Below are 13,143 nucleotides of genomic sequence, written 5' to 3' on the forward strand. Positions count from 1 at the left end.
CTCAACGAGTATCACAGAAGCAGAGCTTGATAAGCACTTACACACTGGGGCTGGCTTGTCTTTCCACATTGCTCCCTTTTGGAGCGCATCCATCATGCAGTAAGAAAGCCTGTCTAGCCTAACGATGGCTGAAATGTCACATGGAGGAGAACAGAGATGCCTCAGCCAACTAGCATCAACTGCCAGCCACGAGGATGAGATTATCTTGGACGTTCCATGCCCTGGGTGAGCCACCATCTGATTGTAGCCTCACGCATAATCCCAGCTAACAACACACTGAGCAGAAGAACCGCTCACTGAGCCCAGCCAACCCCAAGATCACAAGAAAGAATAAACCATTGTTGTTTTAAGCCACAGCACTCCAGGTTGTTTGATGTGCAGTAACAGATAACTGAAACATAAAGGCAAAGATCACATACTTAAGAGTCAGACAAGCGTGGGTCCTAGACTCCCTCTGCCACCTACCAGTTTTGAGACCTCTTGGCTCATTGCAGAACCTATTACAATTTAGATTCTTCATCTGTAGAGTGGATAAAGACACCAACCTCACAGAATTTCTGTGAACATGAAATGAAATAATGCCACACCTAGCAAGCACCCCCAGGATAGTTAGCTGTCCTTGTGAGCAATGCTGAGGTAACAGAAATAATGTGGACTTAATTTCTTTTTAAAAAAATTTTTCTTTTGGGCTTCCCTGGTGGCGCAGTGGTTGGGAGTCCGCCTGCCGATGCAGGGCATGCGGGTTTGTGCCCTGGTCTGGGAAGACCCCACATGCTGCAGAATGGCTGCACCAGTGAGCCATGGCCGCTGAGCCTGCGTGTCCGGAGCCTGTGCTCCACAACGGGAGGGGCCCCAACAGTGAGAGGCCCGCGTACCACACACACACACACAAAAAAAAAAAATTCTTTTAATTTTTATTGGAGTATAGTTGATTTATAATGTTATGTTAGTTTCAGGTATACAGCAAAGTGAATCAGCTATACGTACACATATATCCACTCTTTTTTAGATTCTTTTTCCATATCCATATAGGCCATTACAGAGTAAAATATGGACTTAATTTCTTGGTAGTGTTATTGATGCAAATCTCATTTGGTAGTTCAACCTGAGCTATATATTTTATCACTTTTCTTCACTGTCTCCTTAGCCTCTGTCAGATCCAGACCTTAAGAAAAGTGTTAGGAAAGTAAATGGAAAAGACTGTATTTCAGACATGCCTCCTAACCACTTTTCCCGACCACCTGGCCTCCACTCTCATTCCCCCACCTCAATCTCTCAGCCACCCAGCAGCCAAAGTGACCTGTCCAAATTCTTAAACCACTTCCCATCACTCTCCAACTTTAAACCTACCTATGGTCTGGCACTGGTACCTGAATGAATCCCAAAGCCCTTCATCTGAGCCAGAATCCTAGCTGACCATCACCACATCCCTCTCTCATTGCAGAAGGGAAAGAGGAGGGCCAGACAATGTCCTCTCCAGCGAAACCAGTCGTCTTGCTTCTTCAAATGCCCGGAGCTCTGCCTGACTCAGTGCTTTCCCTTCCCTGTTCCTGCTACTTGCACGAGATGTTCACGTCTCTCAGGCATCATTCAGAGCTAAGCTCAGATGCCACCTCAGAAAAGCCTTCCCTGATTAGCTCAAGCAACCCACATCCTCAGTCCTTCAAGCACCAGTTGCTGTCAGTTACAGTACCCTTGTTTTGTTTTGTTTTGTTTTCTTTCTTCCTCCCTTAGAACTTGACATAATTTTCATTATTTGTGTTTTCAGGCTCACTGCCTAATTCCCCTTCTGGCAAATGAAAGTCCTATGATATCAGGGTCATATTACATGACATGGAAATTATGTGAAGTTTAAATTGCAGTGTCCATAAGTAAAGTCTTATTAGAACCCAGTCACATTTATTGTCTGTGGCTCCCGTTGCTTTAAAATGACACCATTGAATACTTGTAACAGAGACCACGTGGCCCACAACAACTACAATATTTACTATCCCCCCCCCACACACACACACAGAGCTGACCCTGGCCTAGAGCAGTGTATGACTTATTACAGGTGACCAAGCTGTATAAATCCGAGGGACCTTTTAAAAGGAAAAAAATACCCAACAGTGAAATCTTCCAGGACCCAGGCACAGGCAACATCTGACCAGGAATACTTTTCCCCACGAAAAGCCAGTTAAGTACAAGTTTCTGCCTAGGCCCTCAGAAGTCTTCCAGGTTCTTTATTCTTCTCTGAACGCATTGTGTTTCCATAAGGGGCAGAATTCCAAGTCTGCATTCTCATCAAGGGTTCTAACTGATCTACACACAGAGAAAAGCTAAATGAACAACACTGAAGATGTCTGGAAAAATTAAACACAGATTTCTTAATAAACCCAAAAATAGCTTAATAAAGCTGAAAATAGGCTCCTGGAATCCCAAGGCATGTTTATTTCTGTTTAAATAGATGACTTCGCATAGCCGGCTATCAGCTCAGCAGGGATCCTGAGAGAAGTACTTTCCTCCTCCTGTGCATTTTAAGCTCTTTTCCAATGAAATTCAGCTGGATTCTACAAAAAGCATCTGTCAATCTGGAGGAAAACAATAACCATGGCCAAGTCATGCTAATACCCTCAACTTCCCATTTCTGGAGTGCTCTAAACAGATATGAAATAGGCTCACTGGAGAAGATCAAGAGTTTGACAATCTTTTTTGTAGAAAGGTGGCTTCTTGGAAAAAGAAGATGAAAATATCAGGTGGAAGAGTGATAAGGTTATTCTCACTGGAAATGCTGTTGTGGTGGTTTGTTTATTTACCTGAACCAGAGGAGTGTGGTGAATGTTCGAGCCATGGGCATGCCTTTTGCTACCATGACAGAGAAGAGGGATGTGCAACTACGACAGACCCCAGGCAGAGCCTAGCCTATGGGCAGCTTCTCAGGGCCAACAGGGGAGTAGATGATGCCACTGCCATTAGAATGAAAGGTGACTGAGGAGGGCAACAGATACAATGTCAAACGAAACGCAAGGCCATTTGCAGAACGAGTGAGAAATCAAAATGGTATCGGAGCAGGGAGTTCACTCTGGAGCTGATCACCAAGGAAGAAAAGATGACATGTTTCTAGAGATCTTGTTCACTATCAAGGAGGCATTTGAGAGAGATGAAGGAAACAAGAAGGGTGCTGGAAAGAACAAAATGATGAACTGTGCTCACAGAGATACTGATAGAAAGACATGAAAAAAACCAGAAAGGCTTTGAAGAGCAGCATTGGGCTTTGAAGGAGCTTAAGAAAAATAATAAATCTTCCTAATCACAAGAATTAGAGTCAACTACGATGAGGCGTCTAATCAGGTTCACTAATCAATGTAAAGAGTTCATTCCAAAAAACTCACTTCACAGAAAAATCAGATGCTCCCCTTTAACCTTGAAAATCTTACCTTTTAGATAAACATCATTAGGGCAAGGTTTTGTAGGTAAAATGAGTTCAACAGTAATTACATGCAAAATAAGAAAGGATGGGAGTTAAGAGTAAAAGCTGTATCAGGTAATGGGCAGATAAGTGGCTTGTGATGGTATTAAGAGCTCTCCCAGTCAGGGCCCTCCCCTTCTGTCTCCTACTTCTCCTTTCTTTTTCTTTCTCTCTCTCTCTCTCTCCCTCTCTCCCCCATAGAGGCACAACTTACTCTGGGAAGATTTCTGATTTCTCCTCTTCTGTGCTCTCATGGCGCCTTGCTTATAGCTCTATTACAATACTTATCACACTCCCTTTCGTACCTCAGGGATACTGCAGGTTCGGTTCCAGACCACCACAATAAAGCAAAAATTGCAATAAAGCGAGTCACACAAATGTTTTGGTTTCTCAGTGCATATAAAATTTATGTTTACACCATACTGTAGTTTATGAAGTATACCATAGCATTATGTCTAAAAACACAAGGTACATACCTTGATGAAACAAAATTTATTGCTAAAAAATGCTGACCACCATCTGATCCGTCAGCAAGTTGTAATCTTTTTGCAATCATAACATCAAAGATCACTGATCACAGATCACCATAACAAATATACTAATAAAAACGCTTGAAATATTGCAAGAATTTTACCAAAATGATACAGAGACAGGAAGTGAACAAATGCTGTTGGAAAAATGGTGTCAACAGACTTGCTTGATGTTGTTAAAAACACAATAAAGTGAAGAACAATAAAACAAGGTATGACTGTAATTCCTGGATGATTGTTGATTCCCTCAGCCCCGAGGGATCCTGGAGAGAAAGGACATTGATAGGCAAGCCGTACCCTCAGTGGTCTGCACAGCACCCAGCTCAAAGCAAGTGTTCAGTGGAGGTCAAACAACACTGAGGAACAAGTGAATAACTAAAAGAACAGATGGATGAAGTTACTGTGCAACAAGTACCTTGCTGCTGGCAAGAATAAAATTGGCACCCAAATAACCTAATTCCATCACAACATGAATACCTTGAAAAGGATCAATCCCAGAGACTTTTCTTACCGTGGAGTAAACACGTTATTTATAAACCAGGCTTTCCAACATCTTTTTCTGGTATTTGGCATATAGTTGATTTGTGACACCGTGCTTCTTCACAGAAATTACATCTTTTATCAATCTGAAAAATCAAACCTAGATGAAGTACCCTAGGTATGGCTCCAGCCACAGGCTTAAATAGTTAAATATTATTTCATTTGAAATTCCTTTGCATTTCTTTCCACAATACTACTAATATTTCCCGAAATCTCGACTTCTTCCTCTGCTATTATAGATTTCTGCACAATAGCTTCAAAATCTATTTTCTTTCATTTTTCTCATTTCCCATGTTCCATTTAGGAGATAATGTAAATGCCTAAATAGGAAGCAACTCCAAATATAAGGAAAATGATTCCTTTTTTATCAGTGATAAGGTCTAAAAAAGAAAACAGGAAGAAAAAATATTCTGGGCAAAGTTGAATAACTCTGAGGGACATATTAATGAGATAACTATCTATGCATACGATTTGATTTGTGGATTCAGTTATTACACATAGTTGTTTTGAATGCATTATTTAATAGGTGATATTAAATAATAGATTAATTTAGAATTATTACTTTGTCCTTTACCACGACATTGAAATAATTTCATTTAATCTCTTCCCATGAATCTTGACCTCAAGGTCTTCCCCAACCCAGAGTCATTTTTCAAGTTCTCTAAAGTTTTCCAAACCTATCATCATCCCATCTGTCTAAGTAGTTTGAGATAAAGCATTTTTTGAATCTGTATTTGATGCTTTCATTGGAAATCTCAAGCAAAGTCACAAGAATCCAATTGTATAATATTAGGATTCATTTCCCCATTTGTCTAGTAGGTAAATATATGTGATCTCCACAGTGTGACCAAAACCTGAAATTTGTCATTAAGTGATTTTTAAAAGGCACATATATAATGACATTCAATACTTGCAATTATGACAATATGCTCCCAGGAATAATGACTCATTTTTTGTTGAGGGATTTTTTTTTGCCTCCTTTAAAAATTTATTCTACAGATAATTTCTATAAAAGCCCCAAACTGGCATAGCTAATGTCCTGCTTTTCCCTACTCCAAATACTCTGCCACTCAAAATCAAAGAACTGACAGAACACCTGTTAATATAAGAACATTATAAGGATTTGAATTTAAGGGAATTCTTTTTTTCTGAGGGATAAAAAAGGGGGAAATAACTTGTATTTGAACATACACAATATTTTCTTTCTCCCTTGTGGCAACAACCATTCATTTACATCTATTTGGCATGAACTAAATTTGGCATTAGCTCTAGCAAACCAGATGCTTAAGCAGATGAAAGCCCAGACTAGTGTCTTTCTCAGTAGACACTGTTCTTACTCAGGCTGTGTTGGTTTTTAAGCATTTGCAAAATTGGTAACAAGATATTCCAATTTCTAAATTGCTTTGTGAAGTTGAGGCATTTTTGTTTTCCATTTTCAATGTGTCTCTTTTCTCTTTTCCTTGCATTTCTTAGAGCAATCACAAATGCAATATATGTAGCTTCCCATGTCAGCAAATTCATTTCAATGTGAAGAAGACTTTACCGCATTGAGTCCCAAGGTTATGCAAGTTGTCAGACAAACTCCAAGAACCAAGTGTCTCCCTTCAAAAAATTTCTAGCTCTGTAACAGCTTCCCGCAGACATTTTACATATTCCCAGCTGAGCCCCCAGTAATACTGTCAGTTTCTTGCAACCTCTGTAATGAGCCAGAACTGGATAAATTTATTCAAAATTCTCCTCTTTGCAAAATTCAGCATTGCTTTCCCACTTCCTATCATTATTCTATTCTCTTGTTTCAACAGCACATCATTTCTTTTCCATGTTTTTGTCTTTTTTTATCTGCCATTACTACAAAGAAGCAGTTCGACTATTTGATTTACCATGTTCAACATGTGATGCCTGATTCCGGCACTATTCTCCTGATTAGATATTCTGCCTTTCTCATCCTGGGCTATCTAGACCACCTAAAATGTAGGGAAGCAGTTTAGTAATAGTGGTTAGACACTGGTGCCACTGGCTTGATTTTAATCCTGGCTCCACTATTTACAATCTGATTGACCTTGAGCAAGTCAGTTACCTTTTCTGTGCTTCGGTTTCTTTGTCAATATAATTGGCTCATATGAAGATTAAATGAGTTAATATATGTAAACCATCTAGGACAGTACCTAACACAATAGTAAGGGTTCAAAAAACGTTAGCAATAACTTTTCCTATAGATTATATTAGGAGATAGCTGTGGTATAATGAACAGAGATCTGTTGGTGAAACCTAATCCACTTTCATATAAGAGTATGAGAAACTCACCATGTACAAACCCTCATGACCATTTAAACACCTGGGTTCCAGAGCCACGGTGCCAGAACTGGAACTCAGGCTTCACCGCCTGTTAATTGTGTGACCTTAGACCAATTTTTTAACCTCTACATGCCTCAGTTTTCTCATCTACAAAATTTGGAATACAATAATAATCATCCGAGAATTAAATAAAATTCTCATCTAATATGAGAATTAAATAAAATTCTTCATGCAAAGCATGAAGAATTATGTATGGCACATAAGAAACAAAAAATTTATTAGCTAAAATCATCATTATCTTCAATCCAATTTGGTATGTATTTAATTAGTACCTACTACATACAATGCACTATATTGAGTAATACAAGATCCAGAACATGGGCTAAAATATCCCTATCCTCAAGGAGCATATAATATATTAAGGCTCAAGTCAAGTAGATAAAACATTAATACAAGACAAAATGTGAAATGAACGAGTTCAAAAGTCCAATAAAAGGGTTTTGTGTATTCAGAGAGGATAAGGGGAGTATATCTGGATGGGGGTAATCAGAAACCTTCTAGTAAAGGAAGTACTTTTGGAACCTTGAATAATGGGTAGACTTGTAACAGGCAGAGAGACTCAACTGGGAAATTCCTTAATGAGAGGAATTACATTACAATAGAAGGAAAAGATAAGGTTGTACTTAGGTAAATGAAGGTATCTTTATTGCCTGGAACATTATCTAGGAAAATTGGAACCTCTAAGAGTGGAAAGACAGTGTGAGCTAAAATTATGGAGGGTTTTGAATACATTACAAATTGAGGGAACAGAGTAATGGCAATCTAAACACTGCTTTAAGGAGATCCGTCTGATGCCAATGTTGAAAATGAACTAGAATGAAGGAAAAGAAGGAAAAGGTGAAGAACCCAGTTCTCCTTTTATGTTCCTTAATTGTGATTTAAGTGGCTTACAGTAAAACAAAATATAAGAAAATGAAATTAATAGAGCAAAATACATTAAAATCAAGTAATAGAATGACAAGAGAAAATTTCAGAGAAGAAAAAATTGCTGAAGGCTTTTTCCTGTGCCTGCTAGTAGGCAAGGCAATGAGGGAAACTTTCAATCGATTAAATACCTCACATTATCTAGTACAAGAAGGGCACAAATTCATGGTGAAAAACACAGGTTTTCCTGGTTCTTAGAGGAATCTTCCCAGTTGAACTTTTAAACAGATTCATTGTTTTCCCCCAAATTCATAGATGTCCCCTAACAAGATTTTGAATAACAGAAAGCTGAAGTAAGAATATTAAAACATCCTTCTAGAAAACCAAATCTATGAAGATGGTGGTGAGGAAAGATATTTACAGAGTGATACCGTTTAGCTGTCCAACTTTGTATTGATATTTATTGATAGCAGAATTTAGCTTTAAACAAAGCAGAATAAACTGACAAACCTAAGATAAAAATTATGTAACAATAACACAGAAATCTTCTCAAGAAACAGAGGCAGCCTGCCAACTACCCGTTTTATGGCCTTGAGGGCTTCAGTGCTCTCTAGAGAGAAGCAATCTTGTAAAGGTTCATACACTGGAGCCAAACAGGAGAATTTTGCAATAGATGTTCTTCCAATCCTCCACTCCTACCTGGGAATTCAGTCCATTCTTTTCTTCCTTCCTTTGACCTTCCTTCCTATCTTCCTTCCATTAATATTTAGAATGAGCATACGCTAAAGAGCTTGTCCCTGTCCTAGGTGCTGATGCTGTAGTGATCCATGACTCAACTGCCCCTGTTGCCAAGGAACACATTGTATAGTAAGATTGATGGGAAGGAAAGCATGTAATGACAACTGGAGAGAAAAACACTAAACAGGATACACAGAGGACTCTGGGGGAACTTGGAGTTCCTCCCTTCAATCTCAGCAGGGAATGGAAAGAGCTAGTCAAGGAAGGCTTCCCAAAGGTGGTGACAATTACATCTAGTCCTCTAGATGACAAGGAGATCATCTCCTGAAGGGGAGAAGAAGAAAGACCACATACAAAGGCCTGAACTAGAAAGAATACATGGCTCTTTGACAATGAGCTCTGCTTGCACGCTCTTGTGCCACTTTGTGTTGTTATTGGGATGGGGAGAGGGGGTAGAAATGGTGAACCTGGAGAAGGAAGCAGAGATCAGAATATGGAAGGTCTTTCATGCTGTGCTCTGTTGACTTTCTTTCAAGGCCAAAGGAAAGCTGTTCAATGAGAAGTGTTAGGTAAGGAAGTGACATGATCCTATTTCCCTTTTAGAAAGTTCAGGCTGAGTGCACTGTAGAAATAGATTTAAGTGGGCTAAACTATAGGCAGGACACAAGGTAGAGAAGGAACAGAGATTGGGAAGTCACCAAAGATGAGAAAGCCTAATGAGAAAGGAGGGGTAAGTGAGAAAGAAGAGAGATGGCTGGATTCAAGAAATAAAAAGGAGAGAGATAAGGGGACTTGATGAATAAGCAGATATGGTTTGCTACCCTAGTTGAAAGTCAGTTACAAACCCATAATAGAATAATAGGTAAAGTAACTTATCCAGTAAATTCCAAAGACAGTAATGAATTAATAGCATTTCCCAGTTCTCCTCAGAACTAGCTTTTAGAATGGTATATAATGGATACTAATGAAAATAATAATTTATAAACTACACCAAGCACTAACCATTGGACAGGCACAGTGCTACCAGCTTTACGTGTATTTTCTTGCTCTATTTTCCCAACAACACTGTGAGGTAGGTACAGTTATTATCTCATGTTACATATAAGAAAAGTTAGGCAGTGTCACCCATATCATTCATTTTTTGGTTGATTCAATAAACATATTACTTATTTTGTATGTACCAGTCATTATGTTAGGGGATACAGAGGACAAGGAAAAAGAACACACGGTATTTGCCCTAGAGATGTTCATAGCTAAGTGGGAATATCAAATACTGATAAATGGAAAATTCCACTGTGGTATATTAGGTGCCATCACAGCAGTCTGGCCCAAACACTATGGGAAGATTTTGGAAACAGTCATCTTTAACGAAGAGGGGAAACTTCAGCTCAAATGTACCTATCAGCATAGATTCCCATTGGCAGATAAAAGCCAATAGTTGGGCTACTGTCTGCAGTTGGGCTGGCTGTGCGGTGAGTAAACTTCCCTAGTCGTGAGAGAAAGGGGTACAGAGTGGGGAGAGTGGGTTAAGGTAGTACGGGTTCATGTAGCATTGGAGGTAGGGGGACTTCAAGCCAAAAATCCATCCCTTCTCCACTCATCAAACCATGCCTCTGGTTCCAGGTCTCTATCTGCCCAGAGGAAGGTACCATACAGGTCAGTGGCAACCATGGCCAATGACATGTTTAGTGTCCAATAAAAGGAATACCATCATTATTTTATAATTGACTTCTCCCTGCTTGCCTTGTTCTTCAAGAAAGACCTCTAGATAGGGTTGAAGGTAGTCATTTCCTCCTCAAATTAAATCCCCTTAAACTAGCGTTTGGTTTTCCAAACCCTGAGCCCTGACATTATACATAACGAGGACAGGTGAGATTAAGGCAATATAAGACAGAGTCTTTTGGAAACCATAAGGACTTTTTCAGGTCTCAGTCCAATGTCTTTAACTTATGGCCCAAGAACCATGGTAGGATCCAAGGGTTATAGCTGAGACACAGAGGTTTCCAAAATATTATTAAGGATTTACTATTTTTTTCAATCTCCCTTCTATCTGCAAGCTATTCCTGCCGATAAAACTACTGTAAATTTTTATAGTCATTGCTTTTATTTCCTACTTGAGTAATAAATATTTCCCAGCACGAATAAAATTATCATTTTTGTTTGTGTTTCTCAGACCTATGACCTTAGAATTACTGTAAATAAAATATATTATAATAAAATGACAGTAAACATTCAAACGAGCTCAGTGTTTTTCATTTTCTTATGTACACTCTCTCTTTGAAAGAGAGATTAAAAGAAAGTAAACCATGGAAGATTGTAAAGCAGTGAGCATGGAGTTTACAGTCCATGGTTCTATTTGTATAGCAAAGAGTCATGGGCCCAGTGCCTGTTAACTGGGTATATAATGTCTAGACTCTTGAGCTTAGAGGCTCAAGGAAGGAATTCAAGAACCCCCTTTGCAGGAGTGCTGCGGTACTCAGAGATGCCCATGTCTGAAAAATTACACCGGCAAAAATTCCTTCCTCACATAAACAAGACCAGGGGAAAAGACAGGATATCTAGGAGGGAGTGGAAGCATTCTGAACTAGCTCAGCTTTATGGTACCTTATTTATTATTAAAATGACAATGTATATTTTGTAGGCAAATTTTATGGCACCAATTAACTCATTAACAAACTCTAGAGAGAAGCCAGCCTCCTTTGCAGGCTGGTTTGCACAATTTTAATGACCCAGATAAGAGAAAATCAGTGTGCCAGGTTCTGGAAAAGGCCCAGGACTCTACGAACAACTTTGATTAATCCACTGCATCATCTCATAGAAAAGTGTGAATTGTGCATTAAAATAGAGAAGAATTCCTCAATACACAGACGACAAAATAGGTATGGCTAATTTAAACCAGCAATGTTTATGGCATTTATGGCATTCAAATTTAATAGAAAAAAAATCAGACTTGATTCCCTCCCCCTACCTCTTCTGAGTTGGAACAGGAGCTAGTTTATTCTAGAGTGCACATTAGCCAAGCTGGCTGGGCTTTCTGACTGGGTAGAGTAACGTAAAGTGTGGGACAGGAAGGAATTTGAAGGCTAGCTCAGCCTCTAAGGCACTGACTGTTTAATTGGCAACACTGATGTCATCTATGATATTCTGAATGACATCCGATGTGGTACCCTGGCCTCCAATGTCTGGAGTTTGGATGTCTTTGTTCTCCATGGATGCCAAGACTGCAATACGAATGGAGGTGGCAGAGGAATGGAACTTGAGGTAATCCAGAATGATACAACTTGCCAGCAGCATGGCAGTAGGGTTGGCCACATTTTTATTGGTTATAGTCTTGCCTGATTGCCTTGAGGCCATTTCAAACACCGCATATATGTGGCCATAGTAGGCACAAGGCCTTCTCCCCCAACCAGCTCTGTGCAGACATTATTGACAATGTTGCCATAAAGACTGGGCATCACCATGACATCAGACTGCTGGGGCCAGGATACCAGCTGCATGGTGGTGTTATCCACAATCATGCCCTCAAAAATGAGCTGAGGATAGCAGGATGCCACCTCCCTACAGCACTGGAGGAAGAGACCATCTCCCAGTTTCATGATGTTGGCCTTGTGCACAGCCGTCACTTTTTCGCACCCCATCTGCTGGGCCAGCTGGAAAGCATATTCAACAACATGCAAAAGCTTGGCCTTAGGAATGATCTTTAAGGCTCTCTATCACTCCTTTCACACTCTCATGCTCCAGGTTGCTGTATTCACCCTCTGTGCTTTCCCGAACATGTCTATGTCTTGTCTAGATGTCTATGTCTTGTGCCTAGTTTCCATACCTAGTAGACTCTTAAAACGAATGACGCTGACATAGAGATCTAGAGTACTGTGAAACACACTGTTTTGTGATTTGTGAGATGGTGGTAGGTTGTAGTCAGTTTCAAAGTTGCCCTTCAAGGCCACGTGGTTTTGATGGACTGCCATGATGGCACTGTGAACTTCTTCCTCTTCACTAGAAGTGGAGGTAATCAGCACTTCCTCAAAGTCCACGGGCACACACACATGTCTGAACACATTCTTGTTGTACAGCATAAGTTCAGGTCCAATGCCATCCCCAGGAATCATAGTCACAGTGTGCCACCCACCATACTTAGCTGCTGGAGGAATGTTGTGTTTAAAAGAGAAGCTCCTCAGTGAGGTCTCATGGCCAAGGAAAATCTCCCAAGAGTGGCCTAGAATAGTTGGTGGGAACGTGGCCTTCACAGAGCACCTGGCAGCTGTCAGCATCTTCAGTGCCATGATCCATAAGTAGAGATTTAATTTATGTAAAAATACGTGCTTTTCCTCTTGGCTTGAACTGGCTTCTTTTGGTGGAATTCTAGATCCAAAATTCTTGCCTCGGTCACAGTTGTCTCTCCTTCCTTGTACTCTATTTTGAACAGACATTCTACTGCAGTGAGAGACAGAGTACTAGTCACAAGGAGATGTGTTATAGAGTAGAAAATACCTTTGGAATTGGACAATTCATTAAGCACATTCAATGTACCCATATGACATACTTAAAAATAGACTTCATATTTTATAACTTTTAGGTTCACAGAAAAATTGAATGGCAGGTATAGAGATTTCCCATACAAAGATTTCCTTGCCTCAAAACTACAAATCAGCCCTTCTGTTTATTTTT

At 39.8% G+C, this 13,143-nt stretch overlaps 1 protein-coding gene and 1 pseudogene across 2 annotated transcripts in view; both read right to left on the reverse strand.

Moving 5' to 3' along the window:
- Nucleotides 1-13,143, reverse strand: part of NELL1 (neural EGFL like 1) — an 868,290-nt gene that overhangs the window by 272,600 nt on the left and 582,547 nt on the right. The window lies entirely within an intron of this gene.
- Nucleotides 11,587-12,905, reverse strand: LOC117197343 (isocitrate dehydrogenase [NAD] subunit gamma, mitochondrial-like; annotated as a pseudogene).

The sequence above is a fragment of the Orcinus orca genome, chromosome 8, assembly GCF_937001465.1.
Source record: "Orcinus orca chromosome 8, mOrcOrc1.1, whole genome shotgun sequence".
Classification (NCBI taxonomy): Eukaryota; Metazoa; Chordata; class Mammalia; order Artiodactyla; family Delphinidae; genus Orcinus; species Orcinus orca.